Source organism: Schistocerca americana, chromosome 2 (assembly GCF_021461395.2).
Source record: "Schistocerca americana isolate TAMUIC-IGC-003095 chromosome 2, iqSchAmer2.1, whole genome shotgun sequence".
NCBI classification, from domain to species: Eukaryota; Metazoa; Arthropoda; class Insecta; order Orthoptera; family Acrididae; genus Schistocerca; species Schistocerca americana.
Window position 1 is genome coordinate 643369578 of NC_060120.1, and position 15427 is coordinate 643385004.

The following is a 15427-nucleotide window of genomic DNA, read 5'->3' on the forward strand; positions in this document are numbered from 1 at the left end:
GATTGATTTTAGATTTGGTGCAGTACAGGAGAGATAGCACTCCTGCTTCCGTTTTTAATGAGATATTTTCTGCCGTTTATCTGAGCACCACAACCACGTAGCTGTTTCTACGGATGGGTCTAATTAGGGTGACTCCAATGGTTGCTCTGCCGTTTTCTCGGATAGTGTCCTTAAGGTCAGGCTGCCTCCCGAATTTACCATCTTCGACGAAGAATTATATGCGATCTTGTGGGCACTGGAGCAGATTAGACATTCTCCCAGAGTTAGATTTCTCGTCTGTTCAGATTTTCTGAGCGCCCTTTACTCTCTCCAGCGTTTGTACCCAGCAGATAAAGTAACCCAGACTATCCACGACGCCCTCCTTCCACTATAGCGACTGGGGAAGCATGTGTCTTTCTGATGAGTACCAGGGCACGCGTGAATTCTGGGGAATGAAAGGGCTGATCGAGCAGCCAAGGGGGCGTGTCGTGACCGTCAGGCCTTTCGGTGTGCTATCCCCCAGCATGCTCTCACCTCGCTGCTGAGGTATAAAGTCCTGTGTCGGCGGGAAGACGAGTGGCTAGAAGCGACCGACAACAAGCTCTGTGTCGTCAACCCCACAACTCGGCCGTGGGGCACTTCCTTTCAGCCACGTCGACGGGGCGAGGTCGTCCTTACTCGTCTTCGCATCGGCCACAGCCCTATGACGCATGGATTTTTACTCCGGCGAGAGGACCCTCCGATGTATGGTGCTTATGGCGTGCAGATCACGGTGCGCCACATTTTATTGGACTGTATTTTATTTGCTGACCAGCGGACTGCAGTGGATTTGCCGAAGGATCTGCTATTTTATGTAATGATCAAACGAATATGGTTCGCATTTTAAAGTTTTGTGGATTATCCCACGTTTTTAACAAAATTTTGGGGAGATGTTTTGAATGTGCCAACAGGGTGGCTGGCTTACCCAAGTTTTTTATAAGTGGTCAGCCAGTCACATTCTTCTGTGTTTTGTTTTCCACTGTTTTAATTTCTTGAATAGCTATCTTGCCTCCCCATTGGTTTTAGTGCATGTGAGAGTGCCTGTGCGATAGACTAATTGTGTGGTCATTTCGAGTGCATGCGTGTACGACAGTTTTCGTTCTTATCTACATTAGTTTGTTTTAATAACTGTCAGGGCGGTGATAAACTCGCTGTTAGACGCACATAAGAACACACACACACACACACACACTCTAATAAACATTCAGGCAACTACACATTTTTTTAAGTAACAATGTACAGTTTTTCCGTTAAAAATTGAAAGTGAAGAATAAAATGCCATATAATTCTGTGCCGAGAAAAAAGTGTTGTTTTGATTTGTTTCTCAAAGTCAGTTTCATCCACGATAGCAGCGCATTTAAACAACAGATAAATTTTTTTATTCCATATGTATTGTCTCTCTTTATATATAATTATGTATGTTCATTAAAAATATGCAGCCTAAGTCTGTCCATATGTTTATTAGAGTAGCCTATAAAAATTTGAAATAAATCGCTCAAGAGCTTTTCGAGATTTTTTCTAATAATATTCCCCTTCCATAAACTGAGGTGACAGGTGTCGTGGGATACCTCGTAAAATCGTGTCGGACCTCCTCTTGCTCAGCGTAAAGCAGCAAATAGAAGCGCCGTGGACGCAACAGGTCATTTTAAGTGCACTGCAGAAATATTGAACCATGCTGCCTCTATAGTCGTCCATAACTGCGAAAGTGTTGCCGGTGCAGGATTCTGTGAACGAACTGACCTCTCGATTGTGTCCAATAAATGTTCGATGAGATTCATGTCGGGCGTTCTGGTGACCAAATCATTCGTTCTAATTGTCCAGAATGTTCTTCAAACCCACGAACAACCGTCGCCCTGTGGCATGGCGCATTGCCATCCATAAAAACTCCATCGTTGTTTGGGAAGATGAAGACTATGAATGGTTGCAGGTGATCTCCAACTAGCCGAAAATAACAATTTCCAGTCAATGATCGGTTCAGTTGGACCAGAGGACCAACGCTATTGTGGAGCCATCACCAGTTGGCACAGTGCCTTGTTGACAACCTGGATCCATTGCTTCGTTGGGTCTATGCCACAATCGAGCCTTATCATCAGCTCTTACCATGTGAAATCGGGACTCATCTCACTGGGCCACGGTTTTACAGTTGTCTAGGGTCCAACAGGTATTTTTGTAACATTTTTGGGAGAACAGCTATCCTGTAATGTATATAAAATCAGTGAAAAAACGGTCTTGATCGGATGGTTCAAGTTTCAGCGACTGAGGTCAATTGACCGTTCTTCACATCGCCAACTTCAGCTGATGGTGCTGTCTGAAGACGGTCTAAGCCTAGGCCGAAACCGATCATTTTAAGAAAATAGCCGTCGAAATCGATTTTTTCATCGATTTTATATCCAACTGGTATGGTCACAAGCCCAGAAGAGGCGATTTCTTGATGTTAGCAAAGGCACTCGCGTCAGTCGTCTGCTGCCATAACCCATTAACGCCAAATTTCGCCACACTGTCCTAACGGATATTTGAGTTGTACGTCCTACATTGATTTCTGCGGCTATTTCAACCAGTGTTGCTTGTCTATTAACACTGACAACTCTACGCAAACGCCGCTGCTCTCGGTCTTTAAATGAAGGACGACAGCAACTGCGTTGTCCGTAGTGAGACATAATGCCTGAAATGTGGTTTTCTCGGCACACTCTTGACAGTGTTAACCTCAGAATAATGAATTCCCGAACGATTTCCGATACGGAATGTGCCATGCATCTAGCTCCAACTACCATTCCGCGCTCAGAGTCTGTTAGTTACTGTCGTGCTGCCATAATCACGTCGGAAACCTTTTCGCATGAATTACCTGAGTGCAGATGACAGCTCCCCAATGCACTTCCCTTTTATACCTAGTGTACGCAATGCTGCAGCCATCTGCATATGCGCATATCGCTGTTGCATGACTTCCTTCACCTCAGTGTATCTTGTATAGGGTAAGATGCCCTATTTTTACATAGTTAAGGTAATCTAAGGACATGCTTGGTTAGAAATCAGCTGAAGGCTCCCAAAAATGACTGACACATTTCACACATAATAGATTTTACTTATACATAACATTTTATAGTGAAAGCCAACAGATTATATTTCACAATTTATGTCAAAGAAAGTTGTGCATTTTGCAGGGTGCACTAAATGGGTGTGCAATGCGGATAGTGTGGTTCCTAATTTCAGATAGGGTTATTTCATAAGGAAAATTCAAGACTAGATACCTATAGGAATATTGTTTTATTACAAAAGGTTATGTTGAGATATTCCAGTATGATTACAATAATGATACACTTACAACTACACTAAAGCTATCATTTGCAGTTTTCACATTTGTACATCTTCGAGCCATGTTTCTCAGGCCAAGCACACAGCCCATTTAGCCAACGCAGACATACTGAACACCTTATCCTCATGTTTTCCTCTGCCCAACATTCTCTTTTCTTCCCAGCCATCTCCTGAAAAGAAACAAAAAGCGAAATCTATAAAGGGGCGTATTTGTCGGATGAGTGTCCGAAATTAGGCACCTGTTCCACTTGACAAGCAAGTTTGGACTACAAAAACAAGCGAGGAGTTATTGCATTTAAAAACTGCTCACAAGTTTCATTAAATATATCACTAATAAATAAGATTCATTATTCTGAGGTTAACACTGTCAAGAGTGTGCCGAGAAAACTACATTTCAGGCATTATGTCTCACTACGGACAACGCAGTTGCTGTCGTCCTTCGTTTAAAGACCGAGAGCAGCGGCGTTTGCGTAGAGCTGTCAGTGTTAATAGACAAGCAACACTGGTTGAAATAGCCGCAGAAATCAATATAGGACGTACAACTCATATATCCGTTAGGACAGTGTGGCGAAATTTGACGTATATGTATATGTATCAGAGGTATCAAACTACTTACCATGCACCTCTGATGCATACGTAATGTATACAAAACATTACGTTCAAAAGTAAGCTACTGAGGAAAAAATCAGCTGCGAGCACAGAACGCGACTGATGCGCTTGGTGGTTAGGACACTCAAATGGCGGAAGCACAAGGAGTTTAACGAATTTCTGCATCGGCAGCACTGTCTAGGGAGCAACTGTTCACCTGTCGGGAAGTAGGCCACCATCCGAAAATAGGGCACCTTACCCTATATGTTTATATACCATATCTATAAAAAAAATATGTAACCCATATTCTTTAAAGGTTTATATATATATATATATATATATATATATATATATATATATATATATATATATATATATATATAGGGTGTCTCTCCTAAGAGTCGTCTGGCGCCTTTTTTCGACATATGTTTACAGTTTCGTTTTTTCAGTGCGTAGGTGGAGTCAGCCCAAACTAATACTGCTCATCATGTCTTCCGTGTGGACGGAAAGCGTCGGTTTATTTACCGTTGCAAACAAAGTAATTTTTAAAGCTAAATTTCACGTGTCCATTCGATAGAGCGGTCCAAAGTTAGTCTAGTGCGACACACGCATCGATAACACGAATGTCGCAGTAGACTAATTTGGAACAGCTCTATCGAATAGGTACGTAAAATTCCACTTTAAAAATCTTTTTGTTTCTAACGGGAAACTAAACAACGCGTTCTGTCGGCACTGGGAGTCGCATGAGTAGTATTTGTTGCGAAACACCAGAGGGAAAGCACCTTACAACTCTTGGTAGAGACACTCTAACTATATACGTATATCCTATGTCCACTGGAAAGTTTCCGTAAAAATTTGAAGTAAATCGGTCAAAAACTATTCGAGATTTTTTCTAACGTTTCCTCTTTGCATATAATTCTGCATATATTTGCATCAATCATCTCAGAATTTTCCACATCCTCTAGACGTATGAGAAGCTGGTCTATCTTGTTTTTCAGCTCGATAATGTTCTGATGAACAAACAAATTTTACTTTTCTGAAAACATTTACATATATTATAATCCTATTCATTTCTAATTTCTTTCAAGGCTATCTGTCTTTACGCGACTGTTACCTAAAAACTGTGTCTCTCTGGCTCCGTAATGACAGAGATTTTGCCTCGTGTGCTTGTGACCCCCCTCCCCCTTACACTTTCTGCACGGTACCCCGCTAATCTGCGCTTCCCCCCTCTAGTGATTTGTAGGCTTTGATTTTTGTATCCCCAACTGACAACCAAAGCAACAGGTACAGCATAGACACTAGACTTTTATCAGTCAGAAGTAATCGACTCAGTTCTTCGTTTACACAGCTGACAGCTGTATTAACCCAAGGATGGTTATGATTCTGGTAAACTTCCAGCAAAGGCAACTTTAATGTGTGCTTTTGCTGCTCCTAACACCACCAGGACACATTTAATACTGTATGATAAGTTGCTAGCGAGGCTGTTTTCTACTGATCCTACTATAAATGGCCATTTTCAAAACCACTCTGCGTTCAAGCGGAGATTAAAGCTTTGTGTCTTATCTTCGGCATAACCTCCCTCTCGGCATATTCCAGTTGTTTTCATTCTGTCCGACAGGGAGCCAATATCACGATCATACTGCACTCTAGTCATGCTTTTCTCATCTCTTTATATTTCTCTTTTCTTCCTTCCACTGCATCTACTAATCTCACCGTTTTACTTCTCGTCCTTCTTTAAACAAGTCAATTACTTCTCTACACTGATTCCTCCTGTAGTTCTGCCACACATATATCTTATATGTCATTACTCACATTCGACAAGAACACAATGAAGATACACTTAACACAATGTTATTGACTCTGAAAGCTCCTAAACTACATAGATTGACTATAATATACATTGTAGTTATTATATTGTTCTTGTACTATAAAGACTGTAGGGTGAAGTTATTAAGGATGTCTGGTTACATGAAATAGATGGCCCGGAGACCCTAAATTTGACAGATTGATAACTGCATAAGTAAACAGATGAATAAGTCCTAAAAGTCGTAAATACTTATCGGCACTCTAAAAGGTGTTATAAATTTATTAACACAAGGCAAAGCAAAGATATCAGTAGCCAGCCGTCAGGAATAGCAGATTCATCGCCTGCAGATCCAAATACTTAGTCAGATTCCACTTTTAAGAAGCTCGAGTTTGATAATTGTGTTTGTGGACCGTGAGCAGAGTCACATGCTGTCTGTTGTAACGCCGGAAATGCATATCCTCCTGTTTACATCTATTGTACTATAAATTTTTTCCTTATTTTGTTACCTGAATATATGACATTTCTGTGCCTTTATATATTGTAATTGTTTTACTATTTGTATATATATTTATGCATCTATGTCGACGTATAATTGGTTTGTTTTCTAAATATTATTTGTATTTTACGCTGTCGCCACCTCCTCGATCGACGACTTCAAACCTTCAATCAACCAACAAGAAAGACTAAAAGCACGTAAAGTTTTAGAACTGTATGGCAGGCCTCAGCTTTTCAAACTGTTAAATTTTTGTCACTAAATTACAGCAACGTAGCATGAACCTTTGTTGCTCATTGTCCCAACTGCATTACCAAGCAGGGTCCCTTCCTTTTCCGGAATGAACCCGTGTGTCGTTGAAATTCAAACGCCAGCATTAAAGTAATATCATTCGATTTCACTGCTTTAATTTCAAAGTTCAGTTAAGGTATTCATAGCTGGCTACAATATTTAGATTACACAAGCACAAATTAAGAGTGCGAGTTTTGTTACCGTATTTTATCTTGCCTGTGACTGCAGCTCAGCTTGGTACGTACTAAACTTTACTATTGTTAACAGTTAATAATCATTTAATTCAAGTTCAAAGTTAAATCTCTTATTTCTAAATTGCGTAGATTCAAGTAGCTTTTGAAATGATTGTTGAGGTAGCCCAAGACTAACCGTATTTTACTGAATTTCGATGTGCTTCAGAAACAAAGCTCATTATTAATTTCAGTCACTAAATTAACTTTCAATTTTCCGGTTTCATTAATTCTTTTGCTAAATTAAGTCAGAATGTAGCGAAATTTATTACTTCTGACAAACTTTCAGTTTTCACACTACACGTGTCAACCTTCAGTTGCCACGCTTCTAGTGCTAATTATATGTGTAATAACCTTTCTTTTTCAGTTACTATAGTCCATAGGACTGGCGACCGTAATTTCCGCCAAATCTCAAATATCTAATTACCGCTAGTTAATTGTTAACGTAACGGCCGCGCATTTACTTTCTTTATTAACTTTACCCCTTTTCAAAATTAATTTCCAACAGTTTCATTTGCATTTTTCCTTTCATTTAGATGTAACCCTTTCCTCCCTCTTTACCGACAGATTAACTTCGGCGACGATTGCTTTTCCCAAATTTCCATTAGGTACACGCGGTTTAATTTTTCACTGTCATTAAGGTCGGTAAGTGAGGAGGAGGTTACACTGTACTACAGAAAGCGATCGACAGAGCTAGGAGACAGTAAATCGCGCCATAGCTAACTGGCAATGTTGGCTTTTACGTAGTCAAAACCGCCGATCACGCGAGATAAATGTGAGGTGTGATCAAAATGCTAATATGTTTCATCACCGGTGCATTTGCTGTATAGTCTTCTGCTGGTTCCAACCAGAATGCAACGATACAGCATTCCGATGGCTATTACGACTGGTTTCCAAGATAGAACACATTTCATGTACATTATTATTTATTTTCTATATTATTCAAACATTGTCAATGTTTACAACGTACAACAGTAGTGTAGAGGAAGCTGAGACGAACAGTTTTATACAGGAAACTTGGGGGGTCTATCAAGTCGGAAATGACGTCAAATTGACCTACAAAAAAGTACGTAACTACAGCTACGAGTATGGAGCGAGATTTTTATTACTCTCAGGCTCGCTTCGCGCAAACTGTTAGTCCTGGAGAAAAATGAATCGGACCTTTTTTGAAGGAAATTTGATGCACTTTAATTTTATAATTCGTGGCTGTTATTCACCGAACCTCTTCGTGATTATCAGTTCTGTCCATGGTCTATGAACAAAATGGGTGGTAACACTTGTGAGTTTGACCTGCTTCTCATCTGTCAATGGCCTTCATTTAAGAAACAATACTTAGACTCCAAAGCACCATGTTTCCTCCATAATCTGTCTCCTCCCATTTTCACTGTTCCACCTTCCCTCATATTCTCAAATACGTAATTTGTTTCATTGTACTTTTTTCTTTTTATGGCGCTCAGTAACATAATTACCAATACCCGTACAAATGCTTTATGAGATGAATGTGGTTAAAATACACTGATGAGCCAAAAATTACGACCACTGCCCACCACGAGACAAAGTACCGCGTGGTGGCTCTACGAGGACATGACACGTGGACAGAGTGCAAGCGGAGCGGAGAAGACTGGGGAATCATTCTATCGACTATTTGAGTCCCAAGTGGGGACATCTGCTGGCAAAAGTGCCTTGACAAAAGGGAGATAGTTAGTGCTGTGAACGAGAATCTCCGAAACGGCGAATCTGGTCGGCTGTTCCCGTGATACTGTCGTGAGCATCTATGGAAATCATATGAAGGACGGTGACACCACGAGCAATCGATAAGGTGTTCAACTTCCACGCCTCATTGCATAACGTGGACGGCGGAGGCTTGTCTGCTCTGTGAACCAGGATATGGGCGGTTTGAAGCACGAGGGAACAGTAACTGCTGCGCAGAAGCAAACCCATTTCTGACGTTCTGCGCATGACGTCACTAAGGAACAGCTCTTGGCGCGCGCGAAGTGTACGTCTGAGCTTTGTGTTGTCGTGGTTCGTCCGTGTTGTGTTTCGTACGTGTTGTCGTTTCCGTTTGGTTATCGTTGTGCAGTGAGTGTTTGTCCGAAGTATTAGAGTGTGTGGAAGCAATGCCAGGTTGTGCTGTTGTTGGCTGTAACTCTCATAATCGCAATACAAAAGGGACTGAAATAGTGTTGCATTGTTTCCCATGTGATGAAAGTCTTCAAAAGGTTTGGCTTTCAAAATGCTTTAGGAAATATCCTGTGAACGTAGGGAACGCTAGAATATGCTCTCGTCATTTCAAGGAAACGGATTATATCCGGGACTTACGTTCAGAGCTGTTAAATTTACCGCGGAAACTGATCCTTAAGAGTGATGCGTATCCGTCTTGCAATTTGCCTTGTGGTAGTAACGCCAGTGATAACACACCGATTGCAATAGAAGAAAGGAAAGAACGTTTTAACAAACGTGAAATTCGTAGAAGAAGCCTAGAGACTTTAAAGAAGCTCTCACCATTGAAGAGGAATGTTGACAAGTATACATTTACAGATGAAGTTCTTTGTAGTGATCCACATAAAGTCACTTTACAAAATTCTGTAGCGTCACTACAGAGGAGAAATGCTCATCTAAGGAACATGTGCATGAAATTGCGAGCACGTAATAAATATCTTAGAGGTCAGCTGTCCTCTATGAAACGACGTCTGCACGAAGAAGAATTTAATAAAAAGGAACTTGTGTCTCGTGAAACTAATCAAATACTGGGCAAAATATTTTCACCCAATCAAATTAGAAGCTTGTTGCATGGTTCAAAACGGGTTCGATGGGGCAAAGAGGACATTTGTAAGTCTATTACTTTACGTGCTCTGTCGCAGAAGAGTTACAATTTCCTCAGAGAAAAACTCGGATATCCTCTACCTGCAGTGTCAACCTTGCGTTCTTGGATTAATCGCAGTTTCAGTTGCCAACCAGGAATTTTGAAGGATGTTTTAGTGATGATGAAAATGCAGGCTGCAACACTGACTGACAGGGAACGTATTTGTGTTTTATCATTTGATGAAATGAACATTGACAGTAGAATTTGTTACGATCAGCAAGATGACAGGATTCTTGGACCTCACAGTAATGTCCTTGTTGTCATGGTCCGAGGCTTGTTTGCAACGTGGAAGGAACCTATCTATTTCAATTTTGACGTTCAGATGACAGCAGCACTCTTGAACGAAGTAATTGTTTCCCTGGCCAGCATTTGCTACAATGTTGTGGCTGCAGTAGCAGACATGGGTGCAAAGAATAGTTCTGTCTGGAAGGAGCTTGGCATTACTCATGAAAATACTTGTTTTCCACACCCGTGTGATTCTCTGAGACGTGTGTGGGTGTTTGCTGACGTTCCCCATTTGCTCAAACTCTTAAGGAACCACTTGCTGGATCAAGGAATAATGTTGGAAAACAAGGCTGTGACAAAAACTGTGTTCGAGAAACTGTTAGTTCTGGACAGTGGCGAGATGAAAATATGTCCCAAGTTATCTCAGCAACACATTACAGTGAAGGGCAGAGAGCGACAGCGAGTACGCTTAGCATGGACACGACAGTTTGTCCAGGGAAACTGGTGTCATCAAGAACCTGTGCGCTATACTTACCGAGCGATTCCCCACTATTCACCCAGAAATCATTAAGATTTATGCTAGGACGAGAACCTTTATCCGACTGCGTTGGCTGTCTGCAAAGGACAAGTCGAAGAAAGCAGTTGCCGCTCAGCAACGGAAAGCAAGGAAGTGGTATTTGTCATCGCTTTAGAATGTAAATAAACATTATTTGTGAACGTTAAATAATATATAAACTTAGTGATAGAAGTGAAGGTCCTCTGACTGTGTGTTTCACAACAAGCAAGACTCTACTTATTGTTTCCCACACTACATACCAACTTTGCTGAACGACGGACTCGGTACGTTAATTTACCACTATTTCCTGTAAATCGTATTTTGCAGCACTTTTTTTGATTCAATGCTCTTTTATATAAGTGAATTTTAACAACTAGGGCAAACATTATACAGCCACCTTGATAAAAATATAAGCCAAGGTTTGAGGTGTGAGAAAATTAAGAATGTGTGTGTGCGTGTGTGTGTGTGTGTGTGTGTGTGTGTGTGTGTGTGTGTGTGTGTCAGTTCAGGTAGGTAATTCAAATGCTTCCTACAAATAAGGCAATTGCATAATTTCTTGAGTGAAAATGAAAGTGTTTTTGTAGACATGATGTAAACAGAATATAAATGAGCGTTACATAGAGCTTGTCTACAAGTTAACACTTTTCCCAGAGCCAAAGTTAGAAAATCGAATGCTCATTTCGAACGTTTACTTCGTAGAGAACTGCAAAACAGACTGTACTTAGCACTTATTTTTGTATAGTTTGATCTATAGACGCTTGATTTTATTAAAGTCAGCACTCAGCAGTGTCTGTTTAAAAGCTGGACAAGTTACAGAATATAGCAGTAACTTTCTAGAAATAGCAGAATAACAATTTACCTTTTACTATTTCTGTAGAAACTGAAACATTTCACAAATACATCGCTTAAATGCGCGGACTGCGTCTTGTAGCGCTGTTCAGAGGCAGCGGCGGTTCCTTCGTGACGTCACAGCCTCAGCCAATGGCAGGACAGAACGCTTACTGCTCAACCTTATTTTTTTATGGACCTTGGTTTGAAGCAGACCTGACGACATAACACAATGCTGGTGCAGGTACAAGAGTTTCGGGGAACACCGTTAAGTGTGGGGCTCCGCAGCAACGGTCCCCATGGGTTTCCAAGTTGATTCATCGTCGAGACTGGACTGTATATCAATGGAAACGTGTCGTTTTGTCGTATGAATCACAATTCTTGCTACACCAGGTCTATGATCGTGTCTGGCCTCACCCAGGCAAAAGTCTTGTAACACCACTATCGATAGTAAGTCATGCTGTGTAATTATGTTACCTTTGAAGTGATTGCTCTGTACTAGTTAAGATCTTTGAACTGACGGAGGAAAGTGGAAGTTTATGATGTATATATTGTAAAGATTTAATAATGTTTAAAAATAATGAAACTTTGTAAAATATGTATGCTCGCAAAAGAGAAATTGTACTTTGAATACTGGTTCATACTTAAAGAAGTTGTATTATATAAAGGAAAAGGTGTAGGGAACCCCCTCCGCTGTGGAAGGAGCTTGGCGCGCGAAAAAGGTGGATTTGGTGGTCGATGTGTTTGGCAAGAGAGAGACAGCACATTACGCAGTGGCCAGCAGTTGTACAGTCAACACTGCAGGTGCCAAGTGAGGCATTCGGAAGCCGATTTATGTTGAATTGGCCTTGGATGTGGTTTCGGATGTAATATGGTGCTCTTGTATTATGGAACGGCTCTGAAAGATTAATACGTCGCCAAGAAGAAATTTGAAAAGAGCCTTAAACTGCAAGAGATGGGACCAGATAGCCGCCACTTGCTTGCCACCGCTATTGCACCACTGCTCCGCCAACTTCAGGAAATCAGATATGTATCTTAGTAGGGACCAGTACATTTTTGTGTGTTTTTTCAATAATAATTTCAGTGAAAAAAATATGTGTTTGAACTTTGAAATTGCCCTGCTCACGAAACCTACGCAGGGTCCTATCCTATGCTGAAGACCCAGTATCCTGTTTCTGAATAATCAGTGATTTGTTTCTACTTTGAATGTGGCAAAGTTTCAGTGTTAAAGTGTATAAATGATGCTAGTTAAACCACCTCCTTCACACGTATTGAAAGAGGCAAATAATTTGAACTTTCATGAAAGTTAACTTTGTTCTGACTGTTACTAGGAACTAATTTCTGAAGTTTTATTTGAAAATATTAGCCGGCCATTGGGGACGAGCGGTTCTAGGTGTTTCAGTCCGGAACCGCGCTGCTGCTACAGTCGCAGGTTCGAATCCTGCCTCGGGCATGGACGTGTGTGCTGTCCTTAAGTTAGCTAGGTTTAAGTAGTTCTAAGTATAGGTGACTGATAACCTCAGATGTTAAGTCCCATAGTGCTCAGAACCATTTGAAAATTTTTTTGAAAATATTAATTGAATAAATTGCTATATGGTATTGAAATATAAACAAATTCAAGTGGGGTTAGAAATCCACATTAGTGTAATGCAATTGTCTCTGAAATAGTTACAGAATTTGTCTATAGAGTAAATGACAGTTTATGGGCTCCCACTATATTCTTTTCCACTATGAGAAAGTCAAACTAAAGATTGTTTTTTTGTTGCTATTAAAAGAAATCTGTGACATTGCTAATAATGAAGGCATAATAAGTAGAGGTGTAGGATTATTTAATTTCATTTGTGGTATGTATGTGTTAGCTGAAATTAGAAATCTTTCCATGCCCAATTTCCGTCCAGTGTGTCTTTAGTAACATCTTGATGTTAAATTAGTACTGAATTAATTAATGATTCCAATAGTAACGGTTATTGCTATGAATGAAGTATTATTTAGTTCTCTATGTTTGCTGGTTTGTGTAAAAAGCTATCTCCTGCTAACCACTACGTAGTTCGTTCGTTAGTTGTGAATATCCATTGCACTGTTTAAAAGGAGCGTTAATGGAAGTCTCTTCAGCAATCCATGTTCATTTTTCTTGAAACTTAATGTTTCAAAGTATTATGCCTAATTAGGCTGGCGACCGTTTAGTATTTCATTTACGTGAACTTCGCTACTTTCATTATTTCCTAAATTAAAGTCTTTCAGTTTCCTATTAATCGCTATAGTCGCGAAATTCATGTTCGATACCCTCTGTCCATTAGGTAAACACAAGGTCAAACTTCAAAATTCCTCCCATAGGGTAATACTTATTGTATGTTAACGTCATATTTGGTACGTACATAGGTGTTAAAGTCTGCTCGAAACATGCTTCGCCCCATGGTCATAGGTCCTGAGGGGGCAACGAATTCTGTGGGGTTCCTTCACATGGTCTTTCAAGGGACCTGCGGTAGCAATCAAAGTACACATGATACCTATAAACTACGTGAACATTATTGCGGGCCACCTGCATTCCATCATACTTGATATCTTCCCCATCAGCGATGGCATCCTCCAGCAGGATAACTGTCGGTGCCACAAGGCCACAATTGTGTTATATTGGTTTGAGTAGCATGATAGTGAACTAACATCGATGTCTTACCCACCGAATTCTCCTGATGTAAACACTATGGTATCACATCTCGGACGCTATCGGGCCCACAATTAAGGGGAATTACGTGCCCTGTGTGTATACCTCTGGTGCTATATACTCCCGGAAATCTACCAAGAACTTGTCGAATCCGTGCCGCACAGAGTCACTGTTGTATTGCGCCACGATGGTGGATCAACACGCTATTATGCAGCTGATCACAATGTTCTGATGTATCAGTGTACATAAAATGCAGACACACAAAATGCTACTTGAAATTACATTTTCTCTCTGCTACTCTTTCTCATGTTCAAAGACACATAAAATACTACCCTAAATAACATACAGCGTCAACACCATCGCTTTAACATGATCTACACTGATCACACATACAACACCTCTGTTCACACTAAAATATCCTGCTTAGTAATTTAGGTAGAAGACCGGAGACAGTACAAAAATCTAAGACATGTACCACATTCTTCTCATCATCATTTGAAGCTGAGAGTAGGTCTGCTAACAAATTGACTTATGTCCTCTTGTCATTGTAGAAGATTAGAAGATACTCAGTTAAAATGTGGCGACCTGTTCTCTGTGACCCACAAACATTACAATCAGGTGGGTCTCGACATTCGAGGAGGAAGCCATGCATCAGGAGCCTGTGCCCTATTCTGAGATATGTTAATCATAGTTCATCACCCTCAACCTTCTGAGAAATAATATTAAGGAACGCATAGAGATAGCAAGTAGCACATAGCGCCATATCGCATAGCGTACATGTCCGTTTGATTGCAATACTAGCTACCTCATTCCCTCGGGTTCCCAAGAGTTACTTTTTCCAGGAGATTGACATCTCTTCTTCAAATATGGAGATGTAGGGAAGAGTGTTGTACCTTGGTACACTTCCCACATGTTCGCGTCTAGTCAGCCTTGTAATAGAAGTTGATTATATTTGCTCATTCCGTTTTTAAATGATGGAATTCACTTTTGTGTACCGCAGTCTTTTTGTGAAATGATGGAATTCACTTTTTGTGTGCTGCAGTCTTTTTGTGAGATAGCAGAAATAATTCTGGTTAAAATGGTTCAAATGGCTCTGAGCACTATGGGACTTAATATCTGAGGTCATCAGTCCCCTAGAACTTAGAACTACTTGAACCTAACTAGCCTAAGGATATCACACACATCTATGCCCGAGGCAGGATTCGAACCTGCGACCGTACAGTCGCGCGGTTCCAGAATAAAGCGCCTAGAGCTGAATAATTCTGTAAAATTAAATTTTTGCAAATGTGAAAACGTATTCCGTGGTAGACCTGTGGAGTCACGCATCAATACCACTGCACAGGAATTGCAAGCTTCTTTTGAACGCCGATAGAGCACTTGCAGGATGTGGTGGGTCCAATGGAGCATACCCCCTGAGCCACAACTCTAATAGCTCCATACCATGAGCGCCCTCCGCTGCCGCAATATAGGACAGCCGACGGTGGTCATACAGCTCATTCACATTTGAAGCCACTTCGCTACGTGATGCTACGCAGACGATGCATAGTTGTGGCTCCG